The sequence below is a fragment of the Cyprinus carpio genome, chromosome A4, assembly GCF_018340385.1.
Source record: "Cyprinus carpio isolate SPL01 chromosome A4, ASM1834038v1, whole genome shotgun sequence".
In the NCBI taxonomy this organism is placed as follows: domain Eukaryota; kingdom Metazoa; phylum Chordata; class Actinopteri; order Cypriniformes; family Cyprinidae; genus Cyprinus; species Cyprinus carpio.
The window spans coordinates 12880203-12901676 of record NC_056575.1 but is presented as its reverse complement, the minus strand read 5'-3'; the positions used below and the strand labels follow the sequence as shown (position 1 = coordinate 12901676).

Below are 21474 nucleotides of genomic sequence, written 5' to 3'. Positions count from 1 at the left end.
GGGATTAGAGGACGTGGGCAGAACCGCTCCACAGAGAAATTCTGACAAAGCCAGACGGCAAGGAGTAGAAAAAAACAACAACAAAAACAAAACAGAGAGCTGTTTCCCAAAAAAAAAAAGAAACCTGTCAAAAACTCTCAATTAAATCAAGACATTCTGAGCTCATCACCAAATTAACTCCACTCGACTCAGTTTAAAAGACTCAACTAAACAAGGCTTACAAATTAGAGGCCGTGATGAGACACATGGTATTACAGAGAAACTTTTTAGATAATGTGTTTGTTTCTTAAAGGAACAACCTTAGTGTTAAAATAAAGCAATTAGCCCCAAGAAGCCGTGGTTTACAGTGAATTTATAACAGCTAAGGGGGCGTTGTTAAGCACGATGTGAAGCAGGGTGCCTAAAACCCCCTTAGCTTGGCAAGTGGTTGCCAAGCAACACACAGAAGTAAACAAAGGTGTATGTTTGTAGTGTAATTTACAACAGCTTCGAATGCGGCTTAACCAATCAGAATCAAGGACCAGAACTATCCATTTTATCCACCTTTCTTTGTCGTAAATATTTTTTTATTAAATTTTTTTTTTATTCTATGGGTGTGGCTTCTGGTCTCATCTGCGTCCACCTCTTTTTAGCTGTAAAAAACAGTTTGTTTTACTGCTTGATATTGAAAATTGGTGTGTCTTATATTATTTTAATGTATTATTTTAATTATGAACACACTTGTTTGTAGTGCAAACAGTTTTACTGTTTACTGCACATTGTTATTCTGCTCGTTATTTAATGGTTAATGATCTGGAAGTCTCACCCGTAGGCTCACTTCTGCATTGAAGAAAAAGGTGGATAATAGTGGCATAAAACCCCACAAGTACTGAATACAAAGTGCACACCATATTCCATTTATACTACTGTTTAAAAGTTAGGGGTCTGTATGAATTTTATTTTATTTTATTTATTTATTTATTTATTTATTTATTAGTTTTGTATTAATGTTTAAAAGTTTGTTGTATTTATGAATTTTATTTTATTTTATTTATTTATTTATGAAAAAATTTTTATCAAAAGTGACAGTACAGTGATATTTATATTGTAACAAAAGATTTCTATTTAAAATATATGCTATTATTTTGAACTTCCTATTTATCAAAGAATAAATGGTGAAATTCCTATTTATCAAAGAATATATTTATCAAAGAATAAATGGGAAAAATATTAGAGAGAAATATTGGACTGGAGCAACTGCTGTCGAAAAATTCAGCTTTACCATCACAGGAATAAATTACATTTTTATTTAAAAATGTTACTCTTTTTACTGCATTTTAATCAAATAAATGCAGCCTTAGAGATTTTTTACAAAAAACATTAAAAATATCTTACCAACCCAATAATGTTATGTTTATTCTAAGCGCATGCTTTAGTTATGTTTCAGAGGTCAAACAATAATTGGCAGACCCCCTGCAGTAGCAGTGCTGCATTTCATTTTTAGATTAATTACATATAATATTTCTGTTAGGAAGACTAATATATATGGTAAAAAGTACATGCGGTACTTAACTGAAATTTATTTGTACTGATTTAATTTCAGTTACCCAGCATCCCTTTTGCCGCAATCCACTGCTATCCTTTAATTTTTTATTCCCTTCTCATTTTAATTCAGAGTCTTTAAATTCCCTTTCTCTGCTGACCTCATGCAGGTCTCATAAAGCCAATTCGAGCACTCAGTGCACAAGAAGTATAGCCAGAAGCCTTGGTCTTTCTCCCCTGTGTATCTGCCATCATCTGGTCAGCATTAGAGCTGCACCAACCTGCAGGGTTTACACAACACCCACCCGACCGCTGGAACTAACCTGCACACACAGGCAACTTTCACATGTCTAAGCAGCAGGCGCACATGTACAGTACAGAAACACACACGCAGGCCATTGGTCAAGGTGACTGTATGTACAAGCAGAGTGTGTGCGCATCAAACCAGAGAGCATATGAGCAGGTGTTTGTTTAATATTTATGCGGCAGAATTCACCCAGAAGTTCAAGGCTGTGGCCGCGTGATATGGACCGATGACTCTGTCCCCGCAGGAATAGCAGTTACGCGCCGAGACTTATTGGCAACGAAGCCAGTATCTTGAATTTTGCGGATCAGTGGGTTAGCTTTGCTGTAGCATTCTTAACCGAACCGAATTACTTGAGCTGTAATCGAAAAAACAAAAGCCTGCAAAAGAATAGAATTTAATGCACTGTGTGTATTTGTGTACACTTATGTCTGTAGGACCCTTTGCTTTACAGTAGGACTGCATAGCACTTTAGAGTCTCTTCATCTCTGAATGCATGAATAAAAAATAACTGCATAAAAAAGGGTAAAAATCTGGCAGTGCACAAGTGTACGGATATCCATCTTATGTAACATGTGAATTCAAATCAGAGCTTGCACCCTGTGTAAGTGTGTGTGATGTGTGAACACATTGGTGTCGACCGCACTTGTGTGTTTATCCCTCAAAGTGTGTGTGTGTATTAGGTGCTTTGCTCAGATGCCAAGGAAATTAGCATTGAAATGATTCAGCTGACAGTCTAACATTTATATCTGACTGCAAAGGCCCAAAATATTTATGCTTACAGCTGAAGAGAGTGGAAGAGTGAGGGAGAGAGAAAGAGAGGGAGAGGAAATGAACAGCACACATCTAAAAACCCAAGAGAAAGAAAACCTCTTTATATAAAGTCGAGAGAAATGCAATGTGAAGGATCCTGGCTCAGCTACAAAAGAAGAGAAAGTAAAAGGAGAGAGGGTGGGTTGGGGGGGAGGCTGACTTCAGACTTTAGAAATGGACCCACTGCAGAGACCATGGGCTGTGACATTGTGGGTTGCTACAGGAACGGGGATAGGTGCTTATGTGTTAACTGTATGCATATAGATTGAAATGAATGTGAGCGTCTGGACTCTTCAGGAATTAGTAGAAATAAATACCTTGTAAATCTTATTTCACCCACTACTTAACACAGCTAAACAATTTCTCAAAATATGCCCAGTTTGTCACATTAAAAGTACTCACTGTATATTATAATATTATGAACATATGAGACGCCTGAACTAGAACACATTAGTCTTGTCCATTTTCTGCAGTCGATCAGATATGTTAATTAACAAATAACATAAATGCTATAAATAACTATTTCTTTTAAATTATTACAAAGTTTAATTCTATAATATATCAGTTATAAAAATGGTTATATATGCTTCTATTTTACAATCTAATTCTATTTTTTAAAATTACATTTTATGTTATTATTACACTACATATATAATAAAAAAAAAATTGCACTGGTTTTAGATAAAGCATTGCATAGCATTGTTATTCACACAGCAAACTGTCACTTGACATCATGTCAACTACCCAAGCACAAGTTATCTTGCTTTACATATTTGTATGATAAGACACATTATGGAAGGCCAAAACTAGGTCCATGTTCCTCAGTTTCCCCTTCTCAACTCCTGAGATGATGCAATTGCTTATTCTCTTTCTCATTGGATGAGTATTTTCAGAGTGAAAGATCAGCAAGCACAGCATACCACCAGTCTTTCTTACTCTCTCATTCTCTCCTGACCAACTGTTGGTTTGAATGAGATCATGGCTAATTGAAAGTAAAGCCTTTTTTTCTTCTTCTTCTCCATGCTGTAATTATTTTTACACATTAAAGAGGAGCGATAAAAAAAAGATCTTCAGCCGATGTGCAAATCCAGGCTATTACAAACCATTGATCATTAGAGCTGATAAAGAGATGAATAACTTTCTCTTTGATTATGTTCTAGCGCTCTTTTCCATCAGCTACTAGTGAGGTATATTTGCTTTTCTGTGGATCTCATAGAAGATCATTATTTCTGCAGGTCTACCTTTAATCATATCCTTGACAGTCAAAGGAAGACAAGAATTAAATATATGGGTACTCTTATGCATAAGCTTGCTGTAAATAAAACTGCAGGCCCACATGCAACTCTATGAAGAAAAAGTGATTTTGGGAGTGCTACATTAAATATTTCCTTTTATTATAATATTATATGTTTAAAAATGGTCATCAGGAGTTGCCCCTTGAGAATAATTACAAACATTACATGAAGAAAGGAGTCATATTTAAGATTTTAATGGCAATATTATCTAATAGCATCACTAAATCTATTTGAAAATGCTGAAAGTCTTATGATTTGAGCAGTCAAGATGTTATTCTGTGGTTCTGGCTGCTCTCTGCGGCTCATGTTACAATCTGAAGAATTTTTGGACTTTTCAGGATTTGAAGCATCTAGTATATCTTCGCTGTATATAAACAATGAATGCCTGAGCATTTAAGGACAGATATGGTTCTGCAGAGTCCGGAATATGTATATAGATGACGCAGTGTGGGCAGAGGCTTTTCATGGTTAGCATATAAATGTGTTTTTAAAAAAATCTATTCTGAACCTTTTTATGTAAAATATCCATCACTGCACAAGATCTAATCTCAAACTACCCATACAATTCTCATTATTTCATTAAGCCTTTGAAGAGTGAGTGTTGCACCTTCAGCTCATTAAGCCAAAATGTCAACTCTTTTTTTCAAACCTAAATCTTCCACCCAAACTAATATTGTGTCCTAACAAGGTGTGATGGAACAAGATTACAGTGACAGGTAAATTTTCTGTTCATACTGAAAGCAGGATTCTACATAAATTTGCATTTTTTCAGTTGGCTGATGCTTTTATCCAAATTACTTTTAATGAGAATAATACAAGTGGAAACAATAATTTTAAAAAATCAATTTATGCAAGCCATAGTGAGAACACAATACTCCTTCAAAAATCCTTCAAATTTTTGAACATCGCAATGGATTTTTCAGTTCAGGTGAATGTTTTGAATGAACTTGAGTACTGAGTGACAGTGAATGTGAAGGTTTCAGAAAGTGACCTTGTACTGCACTGTAATTGAACCACCAGACTCCATTCATTCACTGACCACAGGGGACGAGAAAGAGCTTAAGTGTTGAGGTAAAAAGGTGCACAAATAGAGGTTGTCCTGTATGCTACCATCAGTCTTCATTTTGATGCAGACGCCTTCAGGCAGTTTCATCAGATTCCTCCTGGTTAACAGTAAGACTTTAAGTTTGAATGTGTTGCAAAGTCTGATGCAGGGACCCTGTTCTTTAAAATCAACTGCAATAAAGTTTAGTTTTAACGTCACTCAAACACACCTGGCGGTAATTTACAAGTGAACCCAAAGACACTGATTAGCTGATTCAAGCATGTTTGATTAGAGCTGGATTTAAATGCTGCAGGAAGGATAAATCTCCACAGGAGCAGAACTGAGTGCCTCTGCTGTAAACGTTGTCATTGTCAATTAAAAAAAATGAACGAATTAATGAAAGAAAGAACAGAAAGATAGATGGATGGATGGACGGTTTGACCAACAGCAGCTCTGTAGCTCTTGATTGAATGCAGATTTATTTTCAAACATAGAATTTTGGAAGTTCTTTTTTTAATGAATACTAAACAGTATAAACTTAGTATAAATTTACTAATAATTTCTGAGTAGAAATTGTTCAAAAAAAGTACATCCTATACTCTTGGAAATTGCAACTAATTTAACAAACAATTACAAAGATATGGTAACACATTGAATTAAATGTGAAATTTTATAAATACAATTTATAATGGAGCGCACACTAATGGAGAGATCTGGAATGCAGCGGTGAGGAAATGATGAAAAAACAAATTATAACCATCAACAGTCATAATATGGGATTAAAGGAGACAAACCCATTTAGATTGAGTTAATGAAGTATTGTGGGCTGCACGCATCCAAACACAAGCTTGTAAATATACATAACGGCCGACTGCATCACTGCAGAGAAAACACAGATGAACCGTACACCAGCCCAACAGCTTGGACAGAGGCCTGAAAAGTTTGGGAAGAGCCGGGTAGCCATAAATGTACGTAATATGCAAAAAGAGAGAGCTGCTGTTATATAGGTGCAAAGGAGGAGAAGGCTTGTTTAGTTTGGAGTGGCAGTCAGGACACGCTGACATTTCCATTAGATGTAAATTTTTTCAGAAGGCCCGCAGGGGAGACGGGGTTGCCTGCGACGACTGCCACCAAAGAGGGCAAAGCTGACACTAACAACAGGAGACAGAGCAGGCGACGTGACGTAACCTATTACACTTTAATACCTGTCTAAAGCAATCTCTCTCTCCATCACACACACTCTCACACTTCAACCCGCAAGCTCAGATCATAGACTCCCTGTGTCTCCTTTGTACGCGCACACGTATACGCACTGCATCACAAATGCCCAAACTTGCAGAGTTTCATGAATACACACACACACAAGTTCTTTGCTGCCACAGCCTCTGAATATGTCACATCAGGTCTCGCATAGCGGGTGTGTTACTCAGGGCAGAGTGTGTGTTACACAGGGTTGACTTGACTCACACACCGAGTGTTCAGCTGTGCACGGAGAGCCCTGGAGGATTACTGTACACACCTCTGTAACACACATGCTGGGTAATCAATACTTCATACGAGAAAAGCTGTGTGCTCTAAATAACGAGGCATTTGTAAGATGTGTTGGACTGAATAATTACTGAATGTAAAACATTTATAATGACACCAAACATGACTATTCCCCTGGTTTAATACTAAACCACATCCCTTCTGCCATATTAACAAAATAATCATCAGTAATCAGTAGTATTATGATTTATAGTAAATCTCACTTGTCAAAAACATGTATGGATCACATTTCATGACAAGAATATAATTATTGATAGACTAAATAAAATTATCAGAATTATTATTATTATAATATTTATTAGTGTATAATATCATTAGTATTGCCTTTAGTGTATGCTGATTTTTTTTTTTTTACATATTTTTAAATTGTTGAATCTTTATTCTAAACAGAAAAGTTTTGAAATTATGCATTAGTTTGTTTTTCATCTTGATTTAATCACGTTGTAAAGAGGTTAAGAAACAAATAACACTTTTATCAGAAGCAAACAATCCTGATCACATTGCTTCACCTTTCCCTTCAATGTCATATCAAGGGCAGATGCGCTGCAGTCTTTGGTTCCCTGAGACCTTTTCTCTCTAATCCAGCAACTAACATTAATAAATAAATGATAAAAGAGAGGCCAAAGCAGACCTTGAAGATGCTGTTCTGTGTCGTAAGTGTTCTGATTTCACCTGAAGACCAGCAAGATCATTAGCCTGCACAGATCTTAGAGCTGAGGAACGCTATAACAGAACTGTTAAGCTAGCATTCTCACTCTCTGTATTTTCCTCCTTCACTGTTTTTTTTTTCTTCTAATGCTCTCAAACCCATATCTCATTCTCTCAATTTCACTTGCTTTCTCTGCTTTCATGAAGCATCTTTGAAGGTTTTTCTACAGAGGTTTTTGATAACAGTCCCACTCAAACCCTAATGCAATCAGAAGTGATCAACTGAGATTTATTTTCCTTTCAAGTTGTTTGTGAGTCTCTTGAATTTTTCTATACATAAATGGATTTTGCTCAAATAAATGGCAACATAAATAATGGTGTTACTAAAGCAACTAACAACCACAAAGCAGTTGCAAAAGAGAAAGAAACAAGGTATATATACTTGCACACTACAAACTATTCATTGTATTGATCATTAATTAGCAAATTCTGTGTAAACACATTTTTTATATTTTTGTTTATTGGTTTGCAAAATATGCTGCTAATAATAGTTGCATGTGCAGGCATGTAGCTCTCTCTTACACAGACACACACACACACACATTGATGCCTCCATGCACTGAAGCAGAAAAAGTACAGGGTCGGTGAAGAGAAGACTAAGTTGGCATTAACGGTAAAAAAAAAAAAAAAGAAAAAAATGCATTCTCATTGCTTAATGACCTCTTCTGCCCCCTGGTGTTCAAATAACATCTGACTGCTGGAGAGTGACTGAAGAAAGATTCTGTTTTAAAGAGAGATTCACATTTTTCTTTTTTCCTTCTTTTTTCACATTTGATTTCCATGAGAACACTTAATGGATGCAGAACATTCACATTCCATGTGCCCTTAATTTAAATACTTTTATTGGATGAATATAACATTTTGACCGAGTTCAACTGGAGTTCAGCCGAGAATTGGCTCTGACCAATTCAGTCTCATAGCATTGCCAAATAGGCATAACTAAAACTCATACTAACTCCTTTGAACTGAATTTATCCTTAGTTCCCCTTTTCACCTTAAACATATTGGTAAATAGGGTCCCTTTCCTTTTCATACACAGGCACAGTTAATGTTACTAATTACTACTGATCTAGGACCACTATAAAAGAAAATTTGTTCATCTAAATTTTTTAAATATATATATATATAATGTGTGTAAAAAATAATATAATAAATATAATGTAATCTATAATTATTATATAATATAATATAATCTAAAAGACCAGATATAAGTGAATTTTGACTGTGTAGTTACTACGTTTAGCCTTTGCATAGCAGCACTGTGAGCAAGTTGGATTTCGGCTTTCTCCATCTCGTTAAACAAAGTCAGTATTTCACCAAAAAAAAAAAAAAAAAATCTGTTTTTCAGTGTATCTAAGCAGCAGATGATGTTGGGAATAGACATTACTAATCTCTAACTTCAGTGCCCATCATAAATGAACAAATACTGCAGACAACAGCTGATGTGTGGAGTTGAAATGACACTGAAAGGATATAGTTACCAAATGAGAAATGAATGCTCTACCATCATTTACTTACCCTCATGTTATACCAAACCCCTATGGCTATCTTTCTGAGCAGAATTCCTAAACGTCTTTCTTCCAAACAGTGAAAGTGAATGAGGATGAGTGATGGCAAGCTCAGAGAAAGCAGCATATAAGTAGTCCGTGCTTATGCACTATATTCCAAGCCTTCTGAAGCCTAATTGAGTGAGGAGTGAATTTTAGTCATTATTAAATGAAAATCTGGCCATGAAAATCTTGCAGTCTTGGTCACAGTTTGCTCCTCTCACTTTACAGAAAAGAGCAGCTTGGATATTCTGCTAAACATCTACTTTTGTGTTCCACAAAAAAAAAAAAAAGTCAGTCGTACATGTTTCAAAAAAACTAAATACTGAAGTAAATAAAATAATTTACAGTTTTGGGTGGCGCTATTCCATTAATATCACTGAATGTCGTATTGTTGAGCTAACAAACATTCAAATTCATCAAAAGTATTTGTCAAAGTAACTTAGTAACATATTTACATTAAACCGTAGTCAAGTAAGCAGTTGCCTGAAACTTTAATTAGAGTGTTGTCAATACAAAAAGTTCAAACAGCAGATTTTATTGACTAACACCAATCAAAACTCTAAACTGAAATTAGAGGAAGTCTGTAATTTATTCTGATCCTTCCTATCCTTTGCCGCATCGTCACATTTTACAAGAGTTTGTTTCTGGCATGCTCTTTTGGGGAGTTCTTTTGCAGTTATCTACATCTGCAGTTGCTCTCTTTTACCAGTAGATGGCATTAAAGTTAAAAGAGAAGAACCTACTGACACTGACTATCATGTAAAGCAGTGGTTCCCAACCTGTGTAAATTGATTATTAAATTGTTTAATTAGCGTTTTACATAATTTCCATGATGGAGTTCAAAGATAGATCCTTCTTGCTACTGGAGCTGCCAGTTTGCCAGTTTCAAATGATTATTAAACAACTACATGTCTGAATTCACTCACTCGTTTTCATTTACTCCAAGTGAACTGTATTAGTGGCATAATAGTGAATAAGGGTATAGGGGCGATTTCGGATTCAGCCACAACTTTTAGGGGGCTCCAGGAATGTGGTTGGGAACCCCTAATGTAAAGAGCAGTGTTCGAATTGACGTTTGGAGGTGGGGGGCATGGAGGGGTCCCAGACCTCCCATAAGCATTGAGGGACCCCCATAACACCCAAAAAAATATATACTTGGAGGGGGTCCCCTGGTTTTTCAATAAAACGTTAATACTTAAAATTAAGTTTTGATTGCTGAATTAAAATTTGACCTGCTTATGTTACATATTTTATTTTTACGCGTTTTTGCAGCGTTGCTTATTATAACCAATCACACACGACTCTGTTGAGCTTAGGAATGCAGTAGCCAATCAGAGGCGTTGAGATTAGTCATCGCTGTAACCCCAGAGTTTTGTTCAGACTGAAACTCGCGAATTCTCTCATCTAAAGCAACAAAGTGCCGATGACCGTATGATGTAAGTTAGAGATTCATTTATTATACCGTGTATGGACCGCTTCATTGATTATAGGAGGAGTTATGAGTGCTTAAACACTATAGACTGAATGCGCATTTAGAGTGTTCTTTCATTGCATGATTCAGTATAATAAAATGTATTTAGAAAGCTCCCAAAACTCAAGATATGGGGCAGAAAATGTAGGCTATATATTTATATCATTTCATATAGTTGATCAATATCACACGAAGAGTGCCATTTTTTTTTCGCAAAAAAATCACAAATGTGATATTGATTTTATACAACAGTTCAATAAACAAGAAGTTAATATTAAGAGACTTACGTTTTAGTCACCATATTGCCTATGTTTTGCTCTATTTCGCCAACAAAAATGGTTCCAAACAAAGCCACAGCACTGTTTTGCGTCTCTGAAAAACATGATGTTGATTCGTTCCTGAATGAATCAACCGTTTGAATGATTCGGTTCAATCGCAATGACTCACTTATTAGCAGTGACTTGCTGCCACCTACTGGCGGTTTTAATTTCACATTTTAAAGTACATTTTATATACATTTAAAAATAATTTCAAATATCGGTATTCAAGGTTTTAGGATTAAAATATCAAAACATTATTTATGCGTTTGTAACTGCAGGTTAAAGCATTAAGCAAAATTATTTTTATATAGGCTACCTCCACTACATGTTTGTTACATGATTGTAATTTAGCATTTTTTTACATGATAGGTAAAAATTGAATACACTGTAAGTCGCTTTGGATAAAAGCGTCTGCTAAATGCATACATTTAAATTTAAATTTTAAATTTTAAATTTAAATTTTAATTTAAACATTTTTTACTGAAGAGATTGTACTAGGTTGCTAAAGAAAAAACTGCAATAAAAAGAGTTTAACAAATCAAAAGAACACTACAACTACTACTACTAATAATAATAATAATAATAATAATAATGTCTTAATTCTGAACAGTATATGTATTGGTTTATAGTTTAAAGAAAATTTATTTTTTGTAAACTGTTGCTTTAAAAGTATGCTTGTGCTATATATTTTTTCTTCTTCTTTTTCTTTTTTTTATTCTATTTTGTTTGATTAAAATGCATCATTGCACAGATTACAAATTAAGTGTGTCATAAATATCCAAATACTTTTTCCCGTGGCCATTTTTACTCAATATAAAACTGCAACATTTTCCTTCCAACCATCAAGCTGAAAACTAAATCTGTTAGCAGAGCAACAGCATATAAAATGTTCTCTTCACCTAAAAAACACCTTATAAACATTAGCTTTTCTGCACCCATATCATATATATATATATATATATATATATATATATATATATATATATATATATATATATATATATATCATTAGACATCTTTGCCTAAAACACGCACGAGAGATGTCTCTTTCACATTATTAAACCCACATTTTAGAGCAGCCATTCACATTATTACAAATAATGTATATAAAATGTTTCACTTTGCATTGAATTAATGAATTTTATTTTTGCAGTGGAATGAACATTTGTTTTCAGTTTTTCCATCTAATCACTAATCAATCCACAGCCACACACACACTCAATTCAAACATGATTATGTTCAGACTCGTTTTTAAGTCTTTTCTGTAGTCGTGAGCAGTGACACAGACCATAAGACTTAAGCGCCTGTGCAGCTCTGCATCTCTCCGTTGTTTTATTGCAGCTTACGCGTACGCTCACGGGCATAAGCTTCTGTCAGCATCAACACGTACACACAGTGAAAGATATCATTTCAAAAAGGGAGTGGCCGATGCATTTCATTAATGAATTAATGCTTCGTGCGGAGCAAATGGTTGCTCATGGGCAGAACACAGCGCTCAAGTGCAGCCTGCTGCGTTTCGGTCACGGACAAACAGATTTTATATCTGATTTGGTGTGAATCCACAGCGATAGCATCAGATATGCGTTACAATGGAGCAGTTGAATGAATGAATGAATAAATGAATGAATATGGAGTAAGTGAATGGCTGCGTTCTCTCTATACAACACTCAGTCGATGATGGTTGCGGATATGGAAAATAATGTAATGGTGATCAAACCATTGCAAACCCGATAAAAATTTTAATATCAAGTGTTTGTTTGCGGGGGGGAATGCGTTTAATCAAGATACATGTAGCAATATTAGCACCACCATTTCCTTTGTTTCTGTTCTGTACGCTTTCTTTAGTAGAGCTCCCCAGACAGATGACTGCTCGCGCTCGGCACTTTCTATTTTTGTCCTCGTGGCGCTGTTTCTGCTCTTACTACCCTTTTTTGATTGCGGACGGGAATAAAACAAACCCTCTCCTCTGCTCTGTCCCTCACTTTGATATTTATGTAACCTTGCCAGCTCCTTAAAATAGTCGTAAAGTCGTGCATGCTCGTGCGCCACTCGTCCTTGGGAGCTTTAAAGCTCTGAAGAAGAAAAGGAGGATGGAGAAAAAGAGGAGGAAGAATAATAAAAAAGAAGAAGACAATGTAGGGGGGAGGGCGCGAATCAGAATATTATGGATTGATACAAATAGTCGCTCGCGCCAACCCTCAGCCAGAGTTGAATTAATGTGTTACTATTTTTGGAACGCCTGTGTTTCCAGGGGAAACCTAATGACGCAATGACGTCAATGCAGGTCAACAGCAGACTGGAGGAATTGAGCGCTTCCATTAGATTTTGCAGTATTTTCCAGAAACGCGGAAAGGACAAAATGGATTAGTTTAAAATGTACCAAAACACCAGTATGTGTTTCTCACATATCCATTTGAGAGGAGCACATTTGCATTTTATGGAATTATTATAAAACCAAAAGGAAAAAAAAGATCTCGTCTTGCTTGAAGCATCGCTCACACGGTAAGTCTGACATGGATTTTCTTTAACGCTCACGGATCCGCGTTGTCTTGTCTCGTCTTCTTTAATGGGGCTTGGTAGAAGCATTGATAATGTATTTCTTACTTTCAGACAGACAGTCTGATGCATGTTCTGTCTTCATCTGTGGACTCAACACATGGAGAAAACACCCTGTTTCAGATGGTCTCTATGGAGCGGGTAGGTGAGCAGCGGTTATAAGCGCCTATAAATGAGCTATAACGTGCGTGCTTCGCCCTGCGTCCATTTGCGGGCTTTTAAAGCCCATTTAGTGTTGTTACAACTGTTGAAATGTGCATCATTTCGTAGTCTTGCTAGGAATAATTTGAAATTACTTTAAATAATGAATTATGTTTTTCAAATACTGACTCGTGACTGAATATTTGGCTTTAACTTCGTGGTGTGGAACAGGCGCCTACGAGTATGCCTTATATGTTAACCGTCCGATTCATAAGTGTCTTTTAAAACAGCTAAAGGTGTGGGCCAGTGGCATGTTTAGAATTGCAATAATTAGACAGCCATATCTGTTTCCAGAAACACGATTTATGTCCAATACTACACCGGGGTAGCGCAAAAGCATTAGCAACAAGTACTAGAAGGATTGTATTATAAACGTTCCCATTTTATGCAACATAGTGGACTAAAATTTAACCAATGAACCTTTTTACAAATATTCATGGGAAGCAAACACCCCCGCAATAAAATGGAATATTACACACATGCACACACCCCTAAACAACTACACTCAAATGAGAGGAGAAAGGGGGTTCTTAAAAGGGACACCCAATTAAAAAAAAAAAAATAATAATTTTAATATTCATATTTGAATGTCCAATTTTATGTTCCAGATTACAAGCACCTGTGTCTGTATCATCGCTGTGACGAAAACCCCTTCTTTCCCCATCTCTTCCACAAACTGTGGGTGTGTGCAGTACAGGGCGTTCACCGCGGCGGGTGGGTTTCAGCACAGTGGACAGCAGCCCGTTCAGCACAATGGACAGCACCCGTTTAATTAACACGCCTTCTTCAATCAACCCGAATGCACCACATCGGCGGTTCCAGTACGTTTGTCTATGCGTTTCTCCATGCACACCTATGTAGTGTTTTATCTCCCAGTGATGGTCATTTAAACACAAGACACGATATTTAGTTATGATATAATGGAGATATATACGTGGTGAAATATTTGTGCTTAAATAATTGTATTTATTAGTTTTAGGCATTTTGGAAGATTGAAACCCGCTAAAGTCGTCAATCAGGGAGGAGAGCGCGCATGGGAGGGCGACACTTTCATACATATGACGCATTTAGTGAGGTAAACCTAACGGATGCCTACGTCATCTACTCCGCTGGACCCCAACCATCTTTGGCCCGGGTAACAAATAGACGCAGAACACAATGCTGTTAAAGGGTCGGATTAAAGGGCGTTACACATCCGGCACCTGGCGGTCTCAGGGTGCATTTTGGCAGAATTACACAGTTAAAATTATATTTGAACTTGCGCAAACGGGAAAAAGTGACAGTGACGCATATGGGCTCCAAGAATTGGCTTCTCACACTTTGCGCGAGAACGTGGCGTGAAGTTGGTTTAAGTGGACTTACCTGTGACGCGTGAAGTTTAGGCTGCACGTCATAGAAACAAACATTATTGTCAATTTTCGCAGGAAAGAGCTCTTGCGGCACAATAAGAAACAGTAAAATAATGATTCTCGTTTTATGTAACTGAATCATTTATGTTGTGTAATTGTAGTAGTTTAAATTAAGGCCTTTCTTGATTTCGAGACATTTCTTGGACGGATAAATGTGTGTATGTGTGTTCATATGTTTTTTTTTTTAAATAAATATTTTCTTAATGAAAGAAGGCTGACATTCACCTTTCATTCTCTCTCCCTCCCTTTCTCTGTTCAGATACACGAAGCTGATTTCCAGGTCCCCGTCTTGTCCTTTTCAGGTCTTTTTGCGGTCTGGGCTTGCTGTTCCTTGAACCATTGGATGGGTGGTGTTTACTTTGGAAAGTATCTGCAGAGGACCAAAACATCCTAACAGACATATCAAGCTCTCAAAATCTCCATCAAAACCCAGACTACTGAAAAGAAAAGTGTTCTTTTGCATAACACACTCATAAATGTTGTTTTTCGTTTTTCATTTTGTTAAACAAACAGTTTGGTCATCTAAGTATTTATGTTTAATAGCAAATTAACCATAAGGATTTCTAAAACAGCCGTACACCTCCTAGTACAGCATTTCACATAAATCCAGTGGCACACAATGTGTGGAAAATTTTACATTTTAATATGATTTGACTTCCTGTGTCTAAAAATACACTCAAATCCTGTCTCAAATCAAGTAAAAACACAGTAGGTGGAGGAGAACTGAAACAAAACCTACATTTACATCTGCGCAGAAATTAAGGCACAGCCCTCACCACACGTGTGACGCACAAGATGAACCGTGACAATGCACTTAGCAACCTCAATCTGAAAGCAAGTGGATCATAACTTTTACTTGTTGGCCTGAATAACTGATACTGCTGAAATAGATTAAATTAATATATAATAACTGAAACCTGAATGGAGAGATTTTGCATAGAGGAATCATATAGGGATGCCAATAATTGTTTATGAAAAATGTTTTATGATAACATTTTTATTCTTTACATAATTTCACAGCAGTTTACTTTTAATATTTTGAATTATATATATGTCAATAAAATGTCAATTTTGAATTACATACCTGAGGTAAATGAAGTGTAAAATAAATAAATAAAGGGGGAAAATATCCATCTTAAGAAGTGTAATAAAATTAATGGACCATTCCATCAATATTGATTTATACAGTCTATGCATTAATATACACAGTATGTGACATATTTATAGGTTACATTTAAGTGTTTGTGGGTTTATGTAAAAAAAAAAAATAAAGCCTATAAAACCTTTGAGAAGATTAATAAGTGTTTAGTCCATTTTAAATTCATTTTGTCTGTTTTCAAGGATAAAGAAAAATAGAAGAACTGATCGCATTGTCAATTATCCCAATAAACTTAAAAAAAAAAAAAATATTTCAGTCAACACGATAGACTGTCATTCTTTTAATGCATTATATAGAAGAAACATATAGAAGAAGAAGCTTAAATGGGTCATAAAGACTGTATATGAATGGCATCCATTCTCCTTTTTGGTGCTTATAACAGCCGTAAGATATGAGAGTTGTGTATTCAGCCAGGTCCATAGGCATTTTGCTATTGTGCTTTCTCGCCCAGAGCATTTATCCCCATAACTTCCTGCCCATTCACTGGGACACCAGCTGAGTGCTTTAATCATGTGACTCTACTGTCCGCAGGCCTTTCCGTTGTCTCCATTCTTCTCTGGGAGATCATGCTCTTTACAAAAAGGGAGACCATATGCTTGACAGTTAAAAATAAATAAGGTATAAATGAGGTATTAAGTATAAATAAGGTTTGCGCAAACTAAGAATCAATAAATATCAACAAATGAGGTCTCTGTTTAACAGCCTAACTCATAAAGACAAGGCTTATAATATTACATCAAACTGATAGCTTAGAGAATGTAATCAGATTATTTAAAGTATTTCCTGTCCCGCTCTCACTCACTCTAATGGCAATGTGACCCTCATATTTGAGACAGGGTTAGTCCCTTTGAATTATGATCCAAAAACATGGCACACAATTTGTGTCACCATTTAGCCTTGGGAAATGGAGCAGTGCTCTGCCGATGTCATCAGCATAGGACGTACTGTTGTGGAACCACTTTTTGGGTCTCCATGTTGTAACCAACCTAATGAAGTCACTACTGTAGATGCTGTTAGGAGTGAAAGAGTTCTGGTTCTCAAATAAAGGTTTCCATTTAATCAGTTATTTAATTATTCCTTATTAACAGTATTTTGTTAGAAACAATTTACCCAACCTTTTAATTAAAACATTGAAGTTTGGTGTATTTTCAAAGCTGTGTGAATTTTTCCTGCATCCGTATCTCTGTCTAACTGTGTCAAGTACACTGTTGACTTTTTAAAAGAGAAATTCTGAAATTAAATGAGTGTGATATAAAATAATAATAATTTTAATAAAACATACATGAGAGATGTTATGTTATAACAATGGTTCTTGATAGAAATTAATAACTAATATGTGTGCTTATACAGATGACGATCACACTGTCATTACACTGTGTTCACTTTTTTTGGAATTTGTCTTGGAACAACTGCTGAATAAATAAATGCAAATGAATAGCAAGCAAAACTTCATTCAAGAGTGCTGCAAAATTAATGTAAAGTGATGACTTTGCAGGCACAAGGACAGCAGCTAGTGACTGTCATTGTGCATCTTTTTAAAATGATAAAATCATTTAAGCACAGCCCAATAAGATGCAAGGGAGTGTTGGGAGAGGTCTGTACAGTAGGGAGTGTATGGAAAGGAGTCTGTAAATCAGGCACTAAATACTTTAGACAAGAAGCAGTTACCATAAGGTACAAAAGCTAAAAGTTATATCTTTGTACCATATTTACCCATAAATGGAACATATAAGTACCTTAAATGTGCATATTAGTACCCAAAGTATTAGTAATTTTTGAAAGCGTGACAAGGTTTGAACTCTTTTTTTATTTTTTTTATTTCTGTGAGTGTATGAACAAAAATGGAGAGACAATTCAATCTAATCTAGATTTTCTTTTATGTGAGGGAATATCCTTTCTGTCTGTTCTGCTATTGTTTCGTCTCCTCTTGCCCAGTTTATGGTTACCCTGATCTTCTGGTTTCCCTCTTATACTTGAAAGCTGACTCAGTGAAACCTCCTACAGGTCAAACTGAGCAGTGCACTCACGAGCTCAGACCGCAAGAGTGAGGCTAACACAGAGCTTTCTGGCCATTTGTATCAACCGAAAGCTTTTGTCTTCTCATTAAACAGTGACGTCTTGTTTTTAAAATGAGCCAACTGCACTGTAAAAACATTTTTAAAAGTTGCAAATGAAATAAAGATCATTAAAGTACATTTATAAGTATTTAAAATACTATTGATTTTTTTTTGCTTCAAAATTTCATGTTTATTTAAATGTGTTCCTTGCCATTTCTTCTTCTTTGACATTTACTCTCAATTTCTGAGTAAAAAATGTTTTTGATCTAATTATAAAAGAAGAAAAGAAAAGTGTGTGTGTGTGTGTGTGTGTGTGTGTGTGTGTACAGAGAGAGAGAGTTTGGTCTAAGAGTTGGAAGTATAACTTAAATTAAAAAGAAACTAAAGCTAATTTTAATGGCATTTTACTTGTATAGCTTTTCATATCTCAGTAACATATCTACAGGCGGGAAAAAACAGTATACCATACCATAAATAAGTGTTTACCTATCAAGGTTACAATCGCATGAAAAAGTGTGTAACCACCTGTATTTCTACAGAAAATTGTCATACAATTTAACCTGATCTGAAAACTGAATCACAAAAACAGACAAATAGCATGGCAACAATTATATAGTTTTTACCTTTTATGTATTTTTGTTTGTTTTTTGTTTTTGTACTGTACATCGACCTATTCTCTAGCAGTGTCTTTCTGTCATATTTAACAAATGCTATGAAATCAGTACATGCAGTCTTTCTATGAGCTAATGTTTATTAATTGAAGGTTGCCTCCTTCATGCACACTTACCCCATGCACACATAGGTGTCCATATTTGGAGAGATTTACTGTACATATCCTGCCTCCATCATGCAGCACATGATTTCCAGATAGGACCCTCCTTCACTCCCCACCCCCAGCAGTACGTCAGTTTTGAATGTTTGTTTGGGACAAAAGCAGACTGGATCCCATCTAAAAGATCAGTGTGGGCTAAAGCCACAGATTTGCACAAATGGAAATTACAAAGAAATATTTCTCTGTCTGCCACTTAATCATAAACAGATGGAAGATACCCGTATCCAAGCAGAATCAGACTCTCAATTTCTAAAGAAACAAAATCACATGATCCACAAGACCACATGATTTATGAAAACCAAATGCTACATTCTCATGAATTATGCCACCATTTTTCCTTAATGACATAATGAACATTTCTGGTGTACAAAAACACTCAAGAAGGAGGAAACAAGCATCAGTGAATTTTATGTGAATACCTTTCTAATGATTCCCTTTGCTTTCATTTCTTCTCATTAAAGCATATCTAACAGACTATTAAATACAGGAAATTGCTGTTTTTCCCACTGTTTTTGCTGGATCATGCTCTGATGGGTTATTTGCACAGTAATGAAACTAAAGGAAGCTGTGACAGATGATTTAAATCCTCAGGCTTTTATGAATGATGCTATAGAACTGTATCAGTCTGCTGAACTGCAGTGAGATTGGATATCTAGGATTAAACTCTAACCTCTGACAGTAAACTGAGAAAAAGGACAGGAATTGAATATGCGTCAGAAAAGAAAAAAGGAAGAAAAAAACAAACAAGCAGAGGTTTTATGAATGGTCAGTTTACGGGAAGAGCACATCACCATCAGACATTCAATGTTGTCAAATGTCAGCCAGAGTTAAATACTGGAATACGTACTTCACCAGTCAAAATTAAATCCACATCAACTCATTTTAGAATATTAGAATTAAAACATATTTTAGAATAAAATAATTGACTATTAAATAAGTGGAGTGAAAGCATGGGAATTATGTAGCATCCAAAGAATCATCTAAATAAATAAATAAATAAATAAAATATTGATGTGTGGCCTGCTTTTCCTTTCTCTTATCCATTTAGGAACAAAATCTTAGTTTTTGTAAATAAATTCATTTGTCTATATTTGCATACACATCAAAATGTTTTAAGATACATTCATTTGCTTTAATACATTTGACTGCATTTGTATGTTTCACATTCATTGCTTCCATCTCTTACACATTACTGGATCTCAGTGTAGCGTGAATTAATGTGTGGTCAAACGGACAGTGTCTGAGAGAATAAAAGGGCCAACTGGACTACCAGTAAGTGAAAACAAAAAAATCCTCATTATCGCGCACACCGACTCTAAAAGCACAGGGCATGCATTTATGTGTGAGTGTGTTTATGTGTTTGTGTTTAAAACATGAATTGGCATTATACTATCAAATCCTATTAAACTTATTTCTGTTTGGGGAAAAACAGTCCAAACAAACATTTTATCCCTAAATTTTCCTGGCTCACAGAAAAATCTGTAAAGAGAAAAGGTAGATATTGCAACAAACAAAACCAATTAGGGTTTACGGTAACAGTGCCGGAAATGACCCAAAGCCTTTTGTTTGGCAAAAGAAAAAAAAAACTGTCAAGTCAGTGTTTTCCATGGGAGATGATCGGCTGAATCACATTGGGTCCCAACTAGAGTCACATTGCTCTGATAATCAAAACCCCATAGAATCAAAATTGGACTTTTGATACATATCTGGTAGCCTTGAGGTCATCTAATATACTAATGTACTCATAAAACATGACTAAGTAAAAAAAATAAAAATAAAAAAATATTAAAATTGGGTTAAATAAAAAATGAAATAAGTATGTAAAATATTTTATACTATTTTATATTTTATACAAAAAAATTAAATATCTTATATATTGTGTGAACAAATATATGCTTGTGTGTGTACAAAAAGTGAAAAATAGGAAATATGTCAACAAAGGGAAGAAAACTGCTCGTCCAGCAGTTTTCATTGGATTATTAATGTAAACTAGTTTTACTTGAGGTTTAATTCTGGCTTTAACTCAGGATTCAAATACTGTTACATGAAACCTGCTGGGAATATTTCATACATTAAGACTACACACTCATTATTCTGGTGTGTCATGCAAAACTGAAAGCCACCTGTGACTAAAACCAGAAACACCACCTTCAGACTAAAAATTAAGATTGCAGCTACACAATATTGAGGTAGTAAATATCTACCGTTTTTTATGTTTGTTATAATAACTTGAAAAACTTTTAAATTTCATTTAGCATTAGGATAAATGTGTAGATGTTGGAGTCAATGGAACATAATTTCCAGGAACTAACACTGAAAGCCTTAGGGAATTACATCACTGACACGCATACACTCATTCACACACACACACAAAAGTAAAAGTATTCACACACAGATGAGAGACAGGAAACACGCATGAGCATGAACACACAGTTCAGAGAACACAAGAATGTAAGAGTATTCCAGCCTTTAAACCAGTTTCATCCAGAGAATCCATAAAGTGCTTTATCAACTTTTGCCTTCAACCAAAAGATCGTTGTCTTTTTTAATATTTTGGCATCAAATAAATAAAAAAATTCTCTACTGAGACCCTTGGCAATCCAGCTACCTCTTATTTAGTGATACAAAAAGACTCACTGAGTAAAAAAAATTAATCTTTTTAAACTAAGTCACAAATAACACATT

At 35.4% G+C, this 21474-nt stretch overlaps 1 long non-coding RNA gene across 2 annotated transcripts; it reads left to right on the top strand.

Annotated features, from left to right (window-relative positions):
• Nucleotides 1-11664: 11664 nt before the first annotated feature.
• On the top strand, nucleotides 11665-15079 carry LOC122140019. Of its 2 annotated transcripts, XR_006156746.1 has the most exons (4): nucleotides 11667-13077; nucleotides 13186-13272; nucleotides 13941-14153; nucleotides 15001-15079. It is a non-coding gene; the product is annotated as an uncharacterized LOC122140019 (long non-coding RNA). The 2 variants fall into 2 exon arrangements; XR_006156745.1 differs by lacking the exon at nucleotides 15001-15079 and having other exon boundaries at nucleotides 11665-13077; nucleotides 13941-14235.
• The last annotated feature ends 6395 nt before the right edge of the window (nucleotides 15080-21474 follow it).